The 15,526-nt window shown below is 37.9% G+C and overlaps 1 long non-coding RNA gene across 1 annotated transcript; it reads right to left on the bottom strand.

Moving 5' to 3' along the window:
* Nucleotides 1–750: 750 nt before the first annotated feature.
* On the bottom strand, nucleotides 751–2,110 carry LOC147791880 (uncharacterized). The gene is made up of 2 exons (XR_015421760.1): nucleotides 1,937–2,110; nucleotides 751–948 (listed from the first exon to the last, which is right to left on the bottom strand). It is a non-coding gene; the product is annotated as an uncharacterized LOC147791880 (long non-coding RNA).
* Between the last annotated feature and the right edge of the window lie 13,416 nt (nucleotides 2,111–15,526).

The following is a 15,526-nucleotide window of genomic DNA, read 5'->3' as shown; positions in this document are numbered from 1 at the left end:
AAGGATAATTTTGAATAAATAGGAGTTCATGGTTAGCTCAGGATTAAGATCGAGTTACCTAGATCATCGAATGAAAAAAATCAGTCTCAACAGGACGGCCCCACTCACATGTCTCCATGGTCTGATCTTATGCAATGCTCATTGCATAGGACGTCCCCACTCACATGTCTTCACATGTACAATTTAGTGATCACATTGTTTATGTCATATACAAAAGTGGGCCGCATCCATAGTGTCCCCAAAATAAGATACTCAGCCTTATCCCTGTACTATAGATCATTTTGACTATATACTTGAACTTGATCTACTCTTATGTCTCTACATATAGTTCAAATAATCATGTTATAGCCAGAATGTTCTTAGTTTATTGGATTTAGATTAATGATCATAAAATTCACTTTATTCAATAACAATCTTTACTAAATAAACATCAATAATAACTTTATTGAAAACAGAATATGTTTTTGTTTACAAACTATGAGTTTTGGGACATAAAACCCAACAAGGTGCATATAACCGTCTTTCTTTTTAACAAACAACACTGGCGCACCCCAAGGGGATACGCAATGTCGAATGAAGCCTTTGTCTAACAAATCTTGGAGTTGTAATTTAAGTTCTTTTAGTTGCGCTGGAGCCATACGGTATGGGGCTGTCACGACCCGATTTTCGAGGCTTCGAAAAACCGAATCGTGACTAAAAAGACGAAATCGAAAACAAACAAAAGGAAAATAAAAGAAAAGAAAAGCAAAGTAAAAAGATAAAAATACTTTGAATTAAAACAAAAGAGAGAAATTTTGTTTGTTAATTATTACAAAAGAAATTGCAAATATAAAATGAAATACAAAAGACTCTAAAAGACCGAAAAGGGACTGACGCTCCGGAACGACCCTCTCTGTGACTGTACAGCTCTCAAACGCTCCTCTACCTCGACCAGCAGCCAGCGAACACCTGAGAAAAATAAAGGAGAACGGGATGAGTATAAAAATTATACTCAGTAAGCCACCTACTTGTAGGCTCTCTTCACATCTTAATTTAACAGAACTCCCACGGTTTCCTAATTTGGTTCTAGGACATCGGGTTCTAACCTTAGTCTCTTGGGGCTTGCCCCTTGGGTTTCACCGGTTCATCGTCCTTTCATTAGTCACCTAGAGGTTCCTTATGCCAAGCTGATATGGTCGGTATCTCTCTATGAGGCGCTACCTTTACATGGCTATCTAAGACTACATGGTATCTAGCCTAGGGGTGTGCTGAATACCCCTACGCCCATATAGTCCTCCTATGGGGGGCGCGACCCAACCCGTTCCCATGCAGCTAATGGGCTGTACGACGTGGGGACACATTTCCCATGCGAAATGGCTAAGAGCAGTAAGGACTGATCAGGGACCCTTGGTCCTCCCACGAAGCTATAGATACCGTTCTCACGCTAGCAATCTATGAACACTCCTAGGTACTTTCTTGCTATGGTGAACCGCTAAGTTCCTAAGGGAAAATTAAGTCTGGCTGGAGCGACATATCGCTCCTAACAGTAATTCTCTAAGCTTATCATAGAAATGGGCACTAGAAAATAACGGGGTGTGCATGCAACCGTCTTCTAACATCCTAATATTCATGCAAACTAGGCACGCCGGCTCGACGGGGCGATAGCCTCCATCCAGCACCCAAAACACGAAGTTCGCGCTCAATGGGGCAAATTCATCCATCGAGCGCCCGGAACACGGAATACACAATTCCAACATAAGTTAAATGCATGCATACGTATAACGGAAGCTTAAGGCATACAAGCAACACTCAGATAATTCACCCAACACATCATAACAATCCATCTGATTAATCTCATTCATGGAGAGCTAATTTAAGGCAAAATTACTAACATGCATACATACAATCCAAGCGAACCATACAAGTATTTCTTCCTAGATACTGGGTGGTGACTTACCTGGTTGACGCGTGCCCTTTTTGCTAGCGTTTCTTTGCCCGTGAGGTGTCCAAAAGTACTGATTTCTTTAAATTAGGTCCCTATTCACGTAAGAACAGTATTAGAACTGGAACTGGGACAAAAATCGGGCAAACAGAAAACAATCGGGCCAAATTGGCCGTTCCACGCGCTCTCACGCGCCAGCAGCGCGCTGGGAGGGCGTGGTCACGCGCGCGGGAAGGCGCCAGTCGCAGGCTGCACGCGCGCCTGCCACGCGCGCCCGCCTCCGCGTAGTCGCGGGTCGGCCGGTCCGGTGAGTTTGGCTCGCGTTGTTGTTCGGCCCGACTTGCAGGCGACACGTGTAGACGCCTCGCTGGAGCTGCGTTGCTCCAGTTGATGGTCGACGCGTGTCCGGCACCTGTCGCCGCCGTCTGCCGCTCGCCGGCCGACTCCTTTTTTTTTTCTTCTTCTTCTTTCTTCTCTGCTCTCTGAAAACTGAAACATAACCCTCTTTTCCGATTTTCATATCTTTCGATCCGTAGATCGGATCGACATGATTCCTTCGGCAAAGTTTTAGATCGTGTTACGGGTTACGTCTTCATATTTTTTTCGTAATTTTTGCTTAACTACCGGACGAGTTAAGAAGGTCGGAATTTCGCTCACCATTCTCGAACGACTCTCGGATCTCCGCCTTCGGGTTGAGGTCTCGACCAAACTTCTTCACAGATCATGCGTAAAGTTGTTCCTAGATGAATATATCAAGATTTCAGATCTTGATTCACAAAGGAAAACCGTAGATCTAAGAAAACGTTCAATATCCTTACCTTGCGGGTTTTCCAACTTCTTGATGAAAAATGGGACTCCGGCCACCCTCATTCTCTTTTCCCTTCCAAGAAAGTCTCTCTGCATGATCTTCACCTCCTTGCATCATGATCTTCACCAGAATAGACTCCGACGGTAGTTTTCGGTGAGTCTTCCGGCGGTTCATCCTTTCTCCTCTCTCTAGGTTCTCTCTACCCCTTTCTCTCACTCTCTCTCTTTTGCAGGACTATGGATGGGGTTTCATTTGGACCCCTTAGGTGGTTGGAGGGGCAAATTTACCTATTTGCCCCTCTCGACTTTTCCTATTTTTTTTTTCTTTTTCTATTTCTATTTCTCTTTCTTCGGATATTACAGGGGCTTTAGAGATGGGTCCCATTCCTGGTTCAAGTTCTATTCCGAAGTCTACCACTAGCGATAGAGAGATTCCCGAAAGGTCCTCCGAAAAGACATTGTGGAATTCGTTTACTATGGGTACTGTATCTATTGTTTTCATTTTTTTCTTTTGTGTTTACTACACAGGCTAGAACCGCCCACCCCCTTGTTGTACCAGGCGTCTGGCTTTCATCACCGATATTTTTTTTTAGGGTGGTGAGTGTGAAGGTTCCTTTACACTTGAAGGTAAGTCCGTTTGGAGGTGTGAATACCACTGCTTTCTTATGACAGTCTATGCTAGCAAAGTTTTCGGCTAGCCAGTCCATTCCTAGTATGACGTCAAAATTCGTCATATCTACTACTTTTAAGTCTATGTGGATGGTTCGTCCAGCTATTACCACTTTTCCGTCTTTTACTCTATTTTTTGTGACTAGGTCTACTCCTACTGGGGTACCGACCGACAATACAAGCATTAAGGGTTCTACTACGAACCCCTTCACTAACAAATGACAAAGAAACAAACGAATGGGTAGAACCCGAATCAAACAACGTCAATAAAAAGTGTCATAGTATAGAAAGCGTACCTGTCACCACGGTGCCAGATGTTCCCGCCACTTTACTGGTCGTTGCATACGCCCTGGTCTGTGCCCGGGTGTAATTGCCCAAAAATAAATAAAGAAATAAACCAATAAAAATAATTATAAAAAAGGAGTTAAAATAATAAAAATAAATAAATAAATAAACAAAAAAAAACAACATTTCCTCACTTCCATCGGCTAACCTCTAATCCCTTCCCACAATTATCTTTCCTCAACCCATCCTTAAAAGTAACAGCTGTAAAAAGAAAAAGAAAATCAATAAGTGTCAGATTTACTTGAGAAAAAAAAATGAGAATGACCTTTAACCAGCTGAGATTTACGGTAGATTTACAAGAAGATAGATCTGATCAATATATATATTAAATCTTCATTTTCTTTTATCCTATTTTTTTTTAGAAATCACAACCAATTATAGTTAGATCTTCATTGAATTATTACAATGATCTAGCTTTGAGTTAGAAACTAAATGTCAATCATTTATACGATTCTAGTCACTCACGTCAGATTAGTAATATTATATTAAATTTTATCAGTAGCCAAATGAATAGATTAAAGATAAAATGACCAAGAAAACTTCCGAATACGAAACACTAAGATAAGGAAATATTTGGAAACAGAGATCACTGGAAATTTGGAATGCATGAGAACAAAATTAGAAGGAAACAGATAAAAAAAAAAAAGAAGATTAGGGAATTAAAAACCACAAACTAAAGATAGAGGGAAAGGTAAACACAAGGGCAAATAGCCCACAAGAACTTGAAATAGTTGTATCTACTTTCTTATACAACCGTATGAAAAATAAGATTTTTAATAAAAATATAATTATGATATATAACATTTCATACTTTTAACAATGGACCAATGTAAACTAGAGAAATAATGTTGTAGAGTTCAAACCTGAAACTAATGTTATGGGCTCATATAGGTTGACTCGAATTTCAAACGACGGAATCGAACTTTAACAAAAGATATATTCGTGACAACGACTTAAGCTAGCCAGGTAAGTGACCTTACTATCGGCATGGTTATATTTTGATGTTGACACGTGCCCTGTGGTTTTGCACGTGTCATATATAATGATATGTGTTAATTGTCTGTGGATCGATATGCTTCCTATATGTTATGTATATGTTATAAATGTGAATTGTATGATAATAGTTACTGTACGATGTGTTCAAGGATATGTTTGAGATAGGATACAAGAAGAATGCACAAAACGAAATGTAACTAGGAGTAAAATACGTTCATGAAATGTTAAGGTTAGGTTACATACCGGAGTGATATGGATAAGAGAGATTGATGGAAGAATACGGTTAGGTTACGGGTAAAAAGGGATAGGTTTGTGATAGATTGATAAACGATAGCGTTAAGTTATGTTCTTGTGGTGATATGACTAAGGTACGTTCACGTAATGATATGTCTGTGATAGGTATAAGAACATTAAGGCTATCATAAGTTAGAGAATGATATGACTATGAAGTGTTTACGTTATTACTTGTTTATGATATGATACATTGTGATTCAATATGTCATGGTATGATGTGTATATGATGAAATGTTATGTTAAAAGCATAGAGCGTTATGTTAGGTCTCTTAAATTGTGTGTATACAGCATAATATGAATGATATGAAATTACGATAAATGACATGAAATATAACCCCGTTAAAATATGTATGATTTGAGAACGGAAGAATGAGAAACGGAATGATTTGAATGATGAACGATATGTGAAACGATATGAAAAATGATATGATATGTACTTAATGCTAGCGGGGTTGTATTAAAGGATAATGAAATTGTAGAAGTAGTGGGGACCTCATGCATTATGTGTGTACATGCATCTGGAGGGATACCCCTATCCCATCACGAGGGTACGGACGCGTACATCCAAGGGCAGGACAACGATCGTTATGCTTTGCATAGCGCTGCCGTGACGGTTACTAGTTCTAATGGATCCCGGCATAAGGGGCTCCCAGTGTATGCCCACCAGATAAGGAAAGTGGCACAGCAGTGTGCGAACTAGCTGGTGAGCCCATACTCACATGTATGGGCTGTGTGTAGAGTATATGGTACACGTCCAAAATTACCCGTTAGGACAGCACCGTAGGGAAAACGAAACGAAACGAAATGAAACGAAAGATAAGTCTCATCATTTCATTGCATGTGATTGTTGCATTTAACCCCAATAGTGGGGTCACTTACTGAGTATTTCTTTAAATACTCAAGCTATGTACTACTACATTTTTTCAGGTTAAGGCAAGGCATTCCTATACGACTGACGACGGCATCGCAACTCGAGACCGTGGCACATGCTTAGGATAGTGGTATTTATTTTCTTAGACTTAGGCTAGAATAGAATGTTTTTAACTTAAATTCTTATTCGGTTTATTTAGTCTTTTGTTGTGTTGTTTTAAAGAAGTTTTCGAAACACGTAAGTCCATGGCTGTGTTTTAAGATAAAGGTTATGTTTTATGGAATTTAAATGAAGTCTTCCGCATTCAATATTTATGGTATGTATACAGTAGCGACCTTAAATTAAGTAGAAAATTTTAGGTCGTTACAGCGGGTTTGCGTGGTGGGTTCTCGAATGATCAGACCTCGAAGGGGTTCCCTTGGGTTTCCCGTGTCCTTTGCAGAGCAAGCTCTGACCAAGTGACCTGCACGACCGCACCTATAACACACACCAGAGCCTACCATACATCTGCCATAATGTTGTTTTCCACAGTCGTGACACAAGGATTTTTTCGGTACTAGGTATCGAGCTACCGGGGGCGGAGCAAGTGGCCTGTTCTGATGTCGAGATTTCTAGAGTGGCAGTTGGAATTACGTGGGACCGACCTTGACGGGGCGTTTCTTTTCTACGGCAACCGTTGGCTCCGGATTTTTCTCCTCTGGAGGTTCCTCTTTGGTCTTGACCGTCCTCAGGACCTCTTCATAAGTTTTCAGGTTAAATGCCTCCAACATGCGACAGGCCTTCAGGTTCAACCCTCAACACAAATTCCTCCGTTTGTTTCTCTTCAGTGTCTACTAGTGACGGTGCAAACCTTCTTAATCTCATGAATTCCTGATCATACTGATCCACCGTACGTTCGCTTTTGATAGTAGTATTTCAGGAAGGCTTCCTTATAGGTTTCCCACGTTGTGATCCCCTCTCCCGGGTTGATATTTTGTTTATTATCCGCCCACCACACTTTTGCGTCTTTTTGCAGTACATATGCCACGCACGCTACTTTATGGTCATCAGCGCATCTCATTGATTCAAATGTCATTTCCATGGTTGCGATCCACATCTGAGATGCCGTGGGATCTTCCTTTGAACCGACGAATGGACAGGAGTCATACTGTCTGAAGTCTTTTAACCAACTTGCCCCCCTGTCTAGTTGCAGGTTTTTGGCAAGTTGTGTGGCCGCTGCATCGACCGGTTGCATGGCCATCGCATTGGCTAGTTGCGTGGTCATTGCTGCGACTTGTTGCGTAGCTAAAAATGTGGCCTATTGTGTGGCCAACATTGTTTGCATCATTGTCTGGAGTGACTCCAAAACCATTCGTGTGACGGGGTCCAATCCAGCTTGTGGTGCAGCTTTAGAGGGCGGTGCGTTTTCAGGAGGGGGTGCAGCTTGTGGGGAAGGTGCATTTTTAGGGGGGGTGCAGCTTGTAGGAGAAGTGCTTTTTTAGGAGGGGGTGCAACTTGTAGGAGAGGTTCCCTCGATGGTAGTTCGAGTGCATAGGGTCCAGTAGTCGACCCTTCTTGGGAAGAGGTACTTTCGGCTTCTCTTCTTTTCCATCTCCTAATGGGAGGTCGTCCTCTCCCTCTCCTACCTCTTGTACGCCCTTTGTGCGGCATGGTTCTAAAAACCAAGAAAATAATTCTATCTAAGTCTATGATTTACTTATAACATACTTACATTCTACTATATAATTCATGAAAGGAAAACATAAATACCGTACCATAAAGACATTCATTGACACAAAATCACATCATAGCATAAGATCATACAATGTCATGACACCCAATATATAAAGCCAATCACATTAAATATATCACAAAAAAAATATCCGTCCTTCCCTCATCCTACACAAGGTGTACCTGACAACGATGGAGCATCGACGATTGGACCGTGGAACATGCCAAGCCTACTTCGTAGGCTAGTCTACAAGATCTATAACCTAGAGCTCTGATACCAACTGTAATGACCCTAAATTTTTACCTATTTAATCTAAGGTCATTACTATACTTTAAACGCGGAATTTACTTTAAATGGGCTCTTATCATAAATGCTACATAAGTCTGTCTTTTATTACCTCATGAATAACGAATACAAGGGAAGGGAAGGAAAGGAAAGACAACTCTAAAATAAATGTTCTCTACTAACCTATGATTTATTAATGCGATTACAATTCAACCTATACTAACCTATACTAATGATGCAAACGGGAATTCAACCTATACTAACCTATACTACGAATGGAAAACAACTATCCTATGCATGTGCCACGATCCCGAGATGTGTGATGTTGCCCCCGGTCTCACATGGGTGCCTTGTCTTTATCTGAAAATGTGATAGCACGAGGCTTGAGTATTTCTAGAATACTCAGTAAGTGACCCCCTATCGGGGTTATGCAACAATCACATGCAAATGAGATGATGGGACCTATCTTTCAATGTATCTTCCTACGATGCTATCCTAACGGGTAATTTGGATGTGTACCATATACTCTACACACAGCCCAAACGTGCAAGAATGGGCTCACTAGTCAGTTCGCACACCGTTGGGCCACTTTCCTTGTCGGGCGAGCATACTCTGGGAGCTCGTTAGGCCGGACACCTGTTAGAACTAGTAACCGTCATAGCAGCGCTATGAAAAACATAACGATCGTACCTCTGCCCTTGGGTGTACGCACCCGTACACTCATGATGGAATAGGGGTATCCCCCAATGCATGAGCACACATAATGCATGAGGTCCCCAATATTTCTACTTTTATCATTAATGAATATAACCTCACTGTCATCATGCATGCTTAACATTTCGTTTCTCATTTTTCAGCCTACGTATCATACATAATTCTAATGGGGTTACATTTCATGCAGTTTATTGTGATTTCATGTCATACATTTCATGCTGTTTACATTTGAAATTAAAGTGTCATTCATGCCAGAATCATCCACACATATCATAAACGTCATAAGCACAACACATCACATCATACTAAACAGCATACATTCACATTTCACAAGCATACTTATTCAAGTATAACAGTCTAGCATACAATTTAATGATACGTGTGAATCCATGGGCACGTGCCAACATACAACATACAACATACAACACGTAACCTACGATGGGTGAGACACTAATGATATGAACTAAGAGACATCAATCATACAATATACTTCAATGAAGATGTGAAGAAAAGATTCTCAAAATTATCAAAAATGTTTCAATTCATGCTACATTGAAGAAGAATGAAGTTTGATTGTTGTAAATTTTGGGCGGGTTACAATTTAGAGTAATTTAGAGTTATTGTATTTCATTAATGTATTTTAAGACTTTTAATTTACTTTAGGTTACAATTACATAATGGTTAATTATGGCCATTAAGTATGAATGTTACAACTCTTGGAATGCCTTTAATAGTTTCATTTTGAGGCTATATAAAGTCATGTATGTTGTATTTCTAAGAAGACTTGGAAAATATAGAAAGAAGCATTTGTGCTCTTCTTTAGCCAATGGCTAAGTTTCTTTGCAATTCTATGTAGTTTAGGTTGCATGTAGAATCATTCAAGCTCGACATGATCAATCTTGCTTGTGGAGTGATTCGAATCTCAAACAAGTGTTTGAGATATTTGATCAACAAGAATCATTCAAGCTAGACATGATCGATCTTGCTTGTGGAGTGATTTGAATCTCAATCAAGTGTTCTTCTTGCCTTGAGATATTCGATCAACAAGGTAATCCGAATCTTATTCTCCTTGTAGTTGATTCCTTATCTTATATCACACTAAATTGGTAGGTCTTAGCTGAAGTACTCCCTAAAATTTAAACGTAAGCTCCTAGCTCCTCGTATACGTCCTACGCTTCCATTGGTGGTTGGTTCCTATTGCATCATTCGACACCTTCAATAGTATTTCACAAACATAATTAATTTCTAACTTGAATTTGTGAAATACGGTCTTAAAATGATCTATTTTACCTTAAACAGGGTCGAAATCAAATCCATGAGGGTCGGAACGGTGCCAAACAGGTCAGAAATAGGATTCTCGAGCAGAATAAGCCGCTGGAGCCGATTAGCCGCCGTCGGAGCCAACTAAGCCACCAGAGTCGAGGGGAGTTTTGCGCCAGATGTTGCAACATGGCGCTACCAGAAGCGGCCGCGTGTGCTAGTCGAAGTCAGCTGTTCGCGAGTGGTGGACCGGGCCTGGGATGAAAGGAAACGGTTGCAAGTGGGTTGGGTCGTCAACGTCGGGTATTAGATTGGGCTTGTGGGTCTCGAGTCAATTGGGATTTTGGTATTGGGTCACGGCTGATGAGTTAGGCCATAATTGGGCTTTCTGGTTTGGGCTGAGGCGTCTAGACCGCGGGGGTGTCGTCGGTCGAGGTTTGGACTGGAGTGGGTTGGACTCAGTTCGAGTTGCGGGGTCCGGATCTTGGGTCGGACTTTGTTTTCTTTGCCCGGCTATTCGAAATGTTCCGACGATCTCTCTTTCTCCTCGGTAACACCATTTTCGATGTCCGTTTTCCTCCTTTTCCTTTCGTTCCCGAATCCCCTCTTCCCCCTAATCCTGTTTATGGTGTTATTTTGGCTCGAAAAGGTTTGAGGCTCCCAGATCTGAGAGGTTTCGAAAACTCGATGTTCTGTCTCTCTTCCCCGACAGTGTACGACGTGTAAGCAACATCGAAATCTATCCCTGGTGTGTGTAAAGGTCTATGGGACTGTTTTCGTGGTGTATATCGAAGATTTCGAAGTTGATTTCGTATGGTTTGGCTTCGCTAGAGCGTCGTCAGTTTCTTTCTCAAACTCTCACGTTTTCATTTTCTTTCTTGTAGGTGGTTTGGCTGAAGATCAGGTTTGGTTCTCGTGGTGATCCCTATGTCAGGCGTGCTTCGTGGGTCGTGTACGAACAAAAACTCCTATATTCGCTAGAGTTTTCGATCTCGCCGACGACTGCAGATTTTTTTTTATCTGATCCATTACCGAATAAACCTTATTAAACATAAAAACTAAATTTTGTGTGGGTTAATATATTAAACTTTCAATTCATAACCTTCTAAACTTTCTATTCATAATATATTATAAATGTACTATTTATCCGCAGGGCCGAATAGAGAAGTCATAGTTTAATTTCTTTAGATCGAATGAGAAAACAATTGAGTGAAGATATTTTATGTAAATAAGATAAGTATTTGAATTTATAACGAAATTTTTTTGTGCTAAAATTAGTTCTTTACTCTACCTGTGTAACGACCTGAAATTTTCTACTTAATTTAAGGTCGCTACCGTATACGTACCATAAATATTGAATGCGGAAGACTTCATTTAAATTCCATAAAACATAACATTTATCTTAAAACATAGTCATGGACTTACGTGTTTCGAAAACATCTTACACAACAAAAGACTAAATAAAATAAGCAAGTGTTCAAGTTAAAAACATCCTATTCTAGCCTAAGTCTAAGAAAATAAATACCACTGCCCTATGCATGTGCCATGGTCTCGAGTTGCGATGTCGTCGTCAGCCGTACAGGAATGCCTTGCCTTAACCTGAAAAATGTAGTAGCACATGGCTTGAGTATTTAAGGAAATACTCAGTAAGTGACCCCACTATTGGGGTTGAATGCAAGAACATGCGAATGCAATGACGGGATCTATCCTTTCAATCTATTTTCCTACGGTACTGTCATAACGGGTAATTTGGACGTGTACCATATACTCTACACACAGCCCATACGTGCGGGTATGGGCTCACCAGTCAGTTCGCACACCGCTGGACCACCTTACTTGTCGGGCGAACATACATTGGGACGCTCCCTAGGCCGGACACCCGTTAGAACTAATAACCGTCACAGCAGCACTATACAAAACATAACGATCGTTGTCCTGCCATTGGATGTACGCGTTGGTACCCTTGTGGTGGAATAGGGGAATCCCCCTAAATGCATGAGCACACATAATGCATGAGGTCCCCAACATTCTACTTTTATCATTAATGAATATAACCCCGCTATCATCTTCCATGCTTAACATGTCATTTCTCATTTTTCAGTCTACGTATCATACATAATCCTAACGGGGTTACATTTTATTTCATTTATCATGATATCGTGTCATTCACAACATGTTGTATACATACAATTTAGAAAACATAACATAACGCTCCATGCTTTTAACATGTCGTTTCATAACGTGCAATTCATACAACAATTACCTCAATGATCACACAAAACAATCTAAAAATAACATATCACATCACAATATATCGTATCATAAACATGTCATATCGTAAACACTTCGTGGTCATATCGTTCCCTAACTTATCGTAGCCTTAATGTTCTTATACCTATCACAGTCATATCGTTACGTGAACGTACCTTAGTCAAATCATCACAGGAACGTATCCTAACGCTATCGTTCTATCAATCTATTACAAACCTATCCCTTTCTACCCATATCCTAACCATATTCTTTCCTCAATCTCCCTATTCATAGCACTCCAGTATGTAACCTAACCTTAACGTTTCATGAACGTATCTTACTCCTATTGTTAGATTTCGTTTTGTGCATCATTCTCGTATCATATCTCAAACATATCCTTGAATACATTGTACCATAATTATTATCATACAATCCACATATTATAACATAACATAAACATAATATAAGCATACCGATTCACAGATAACTCACATATATCAGTATATATGACACGTGTAGAACCACAGGCATGTGTCAACATCAAATATAATCATGCCGATAGTAAGGCCACTTACCTGGCTAGCTTAAGTCGTTGTCACGAATATATCTTTAATGAAAGTTTGATTCCGTCATTTGAAATCCGAGTCAACTATGTGAGCCCATGACATCAGTTTCAAGTTTGAACTCTATAACATTATCTCTAATCTACCTTGGTCCATTGTTAAAAGTCTTGAAATGATATATATATAATGCTATGTTCACTAAATATCTTATTTTCTATTATTACTGTAGGGAATATATTGTTACTCCTACAAAATTTAATGGAGTTTGTTGTCCTCTAATATTTTCGATTTTATTTTTAAATTTTGTTCACCAAATTTTCCTCAATTCCCTCCTCACTCTTGATTGTATAAATAGATTTTCATTCTCTAAACATTCCTCCTACTTAGTATCTGTTTTCTAAACATATATTATTGGTCAATTTTAATCCATTGTTTGCCTAATCTTATAGATTTATGGAATTGACATAAGTGAAAATGAGATTTGATTATTACATCATGAGTAAAATATTGGATAAAGGAAAAAAATCTATCCTAGATTAATTTCTTATAGATATCTTTGAAAAGAAAATCTGAGATAGAATTTTACCCGTAATAACCACATCTCTAAATCTGCCATCTGCTGAAAGCCATTTTACTTTTTCACAAATCTTTTTCTGTTTCTCTTTTAGTAACTCTTACTTGCCTGTAAGGATGGAGGAGGAGAGATAATTGTGGGGGAGAGATGAGAGGTTAGAGGAGAGAAGTGGGGAAAAGTTGTTTTTTTTGTTTATTTATTTATTATTATAACTATTTTTTATTTGTTTATTTATTTATTTATTTATTTTTTTGGGCTATTTACAACCTTATACTGAAAATACATTTCAGAGAATCTATGGATTTAAGGACATTCTACGGTTTTGGTTCAGAGTCTAAAATGAAAAAATATTTTTTTATCTAAGAAGCAGTATAAATAGTACCAATTTTTTTTTTTTTTTTTTTTTTTTATTCACTCCAGATGTTCATTAACTATTTGATTGTGGATATCAGTTCACTATAAATATTTATAAATGGTTTAATAATAGCTAGGCTACCAGAACAATGGCTACCGGCTATTTGTTACGGGTGTATATGTCTTATTACTCCCAAAACATGTTTACTATTCATGGTTTATGGCCAAGCAATTACTCGAGGGTGCAGGTCTCATTTGTTCGAAACCAAACTTATTACAAATACAGGTTTTTATCTTCTTAATTTTTTTCATAATTAGTTAACTTTTTTTTTTTCGTATGCATAACAAATAATGCTACATCTTTTTTATGCTAGTTTCAAAATATAAATTACATACATAATTAATGATGTATGGGCGGAGGTGAAAAAGGTAACTTCAAATTTTGGAACCATGACAAAACATGTCACCGTCACAATCATGACAATTTTTCGCCATAAGTTTTTCAAGTTTGGAATGGTTAAAATCAAGACAATTTTCACCATAAGTTTTTGAAGGTTGGAATTGTGATCCCATTCAACTATTTTCAATATTTTCAAATAGCTCCATTTTCATTTTATGAAAATTGGGATTATGATCCCAACGATATGAAATACGAAAAGATGTGAAGCCTTAGATCGAACAATATGGAGATTAGATAAATATATTTATTTTTTATGAGTTAATATATATGAGAAACAAGGAGGTTTGAGTATGTATATAATTTAGAGAATTTTGTGTGTATGGGAAGATTAATTATGGATTAAATGATTAGTAAGTTAGTGCGTCAACATTTAAAAAAATTTATAATACTCAATTTTAAATTAGAGTGGGTAATAAATTTAGTTTTTGAATAATCTGTTTTGTCCATTAATATATTAAAATTTCTATTCATTATCCTTCCAAATTTAATAAGGTCAATTTATTCGCGCCATAACACCATATTTAATATATATATTTTTTATTATTTAGATAAAATATATATATATATATATATATATATATATATATATATATATATATATATTATAGAAGGGAGTGGAGATATTTTATTATAAATAAGGCAAATAGTATGATAAAATTAAAGACATTTTTTTTACTCTATTTATATTATAAACACAGTTTAGAGAATATATGGATGGAAAGATATCTTAAATTTTTTTAGATACTATAAAAACATTTTAGAATTATAGTGAAAGAAATGCAAAAATTAATACATTTTAGAATTATGGTAGGAGGAATGCAAAAATTAAATACAGAGTTTTGGTGGGAGAGTTTGGGTAGGATTTATAATATATTAATTTTGTGGGTAAAATATAAAACATATTTTCTTATCTACAATATTCTTATAAATAAAAAACTGGACTTTGTACTAAACTCGGATCATTTAGTATTTTTTAAATGGTCCAACAATGGCTAATGTGCATGTGCACAGCGTATTTATGTTATATATGTCGTGCTCCTCCAACTCAAAACATGCTTACCATTCATCGGTTATGGCTAAGCAATTATTCGAGGGCACGTCTAATTTATTTGAGACGGTTATCCCGGCCTTTTATCTTCTTAAATATTTTTCTTTTTTAATTAGTTCAAATATATTTTATATAGTCATAAGAGTAATGCTACACTTTATGATACTAGCTTCGTAGATTAATGCAATTTCAGCACAATTAATTACGTATTGGTTTGATGTTACAGGTTAATAGCTTTAAATTTTGTAACCATTACAAAACATGGCTTCAAATCCCTCCTCATCCATTTTCAATATTTTCAAATAGCTCTATATACTTGTATAAATTATGAACTCTAATCAATCTTGTTGTTGGACTCAGTTCTACATTACGCTTACAATGTTTAAATATTTTCAAATAACTTT

The sequence above is a fragment of the Cucurbita pepo genome, chromosome 7 (assembly GCF_057944985.1).
Source record: "Cucurbita pepo subsp. pepo isolate OVF chromosome 7, ASM5794498v1, whole genome shotgun sequence".
Taxonomy (NCBI): Eukaryota; Viridiplantae; Streptophyta; class Magnoliopsida; order Cucurbitales; family Cucurbitaceae; genus Cucurbita; species Cucurbita pepo.
Note: the sequence above shows the minus strand (reverse complement) of the source record. Positions and strands in the feature narration are given on the sequence as shown.